This window comes from Bison bison, unplaced genomic scaffold, assembly GCF_000754665.1.
Source record: "Bison bison bison isolate TAMUID 2011002044 unplaced genomic scaffold, Bison_UMD1.0 scf7180017863957, whole genome shotgun sequence".
Lineage (NCBI taxonomy): Eukaryota > Metazoa > Chordata > Mammalia > Artiodactyla > Bovidae > Bison > Bison bison.
This window is the reverse complement of record NW_011494529.1, coordinates 349,025-350,608: the sequence shown is the minus strand read 5'-3', so window position 1 is coordinate 350,608 and position 1,584 is coordinate 349,025.

The following is a 1,584-nucleotide window of genomic DNA, read 5'->3' as shown; positions in this document are numbered from 1 at the left end:
GGATGGAGCAAAAGAGAGGCTAGTCAGAATCGGCTTTTCAAAGGAGGGGTCTCGTCCTGGTCTAGAGTCCTTCGACCCCGCCCTGGGCTTGAGGACAAGGCCGGGATGCCCACCTGCTCTCAGTCCGCAGTCCCAGCTCTAGAGGCCTGGCCTATTTCTTTCTGTTGAGTCGTCTACTTTTCTCTTTGCCCCTTTGCTTCACTGTCCGAGGCAAGTGGGGAAACCTGAGCCCTCCGCTGACAGACGCCCATTAACGCAACGCGCAGCCTCAGGGCGAATTAAAGGTAACCAGATCTCAGACCCACGTGAAAGACCACCCTCCCTTTGCCTGCCTCCGACAGTTGGCAGAGATACACCCAGAGCCAACTTCTCTCTCTTAATCATCACCACCCCCTCCCCTTGCCCTCTTAGGAATGTACTAGCCATTCTTTGCTCCCCGAGGGCAACACCAGCCAAGAAAGGCGGGTATGCAGAACAAAATTTGTAAAAAAAAAAAATGTTGCAAAATCAGCGGAGGAGTCGTAGAAAGCATTATCTTATTTTTTTTTTCTTGAGAGGGTGTCTTATATCCGAATTTTTCAAAATAAGAAGGAAATTAGTCACCTCCCTTCCTCCTTCTTCAGATTATTTTGTGCTTAAAGCACACAGCTCGGTCCTGTCAGTTGAGATGGGGAGGTGTTCATTCTCTTGTCTGAGCCCTCTGGGTCTAAATTTCAGGGGCATCTTCAGAAAAACAGCCCTAAAGAACACCCTCTCTTCTTTCCACACAGGCCCTGAAAGTTCTGTGACTTTCCCAAGGTCACTGGGCAGCCCAAGGATAAGCCTTAGAAATGCTCAGCGGAGGAAAAATTGTTCTCTATCCTGGAAAGACGCCGCACTTGAGGAAAGGAAAAAAGCGAACAGTGGCACAAAGAAGACTGGAAAGACTGGGGGTGCGGGGAGGGGGGCAGAGAGAAAGAAAAAAAGACAAACGCAGAGAAACACTGGGCCGAGCTGAACTCAGTTCTGCAAAGGCCAAGACCTAGACCCAGTGCCACCCCGCGCGGCCCCGTAAGCCCGCTACGCCCAGACCCATCCGCGCCGCGCCGCGCCTCTCGCCCAGAGCCAGGCGGTTCTTCGGCCACCTACGCCTCGATCTCCCGGCCTCGTGATTTGGGAAGGGAAGGACGAAGGCGGAAACTCCAGGCCCGAAGCTCAGAGGTCAGAGGTCCAGCCATATCGCTCAGGTCCCCACGAGTTGGTCCCCACCGGTGTCCCCAGCCCCTCCCACGCCGGGTCCACTTTGGCGCCAGCCACTAGGGCTTGGCCTGAGGGACTCCAGCTCCCCTGGACTGGAGGGGAGAGGGCGGGGGTTGGGGGGAGAGGAGAATTTGAATTGATTAGGGAGGAAACCCATCCTTAAAAAGACACCCGCTCCTGCGGCGCCCCACTGGCCCGCGCCTGGGAAGCTCGTGACGAGGACAAATCTCCGCGGTGTGCACCCGGACTGCCGTAACGCCCGAGCCCAGGATCTCCAGGGAACCCGGGGTACTAGGTACTAGGTACAAGTTAGGGCGCAATCCTAGGAGTCGTAAGGAGGATCGT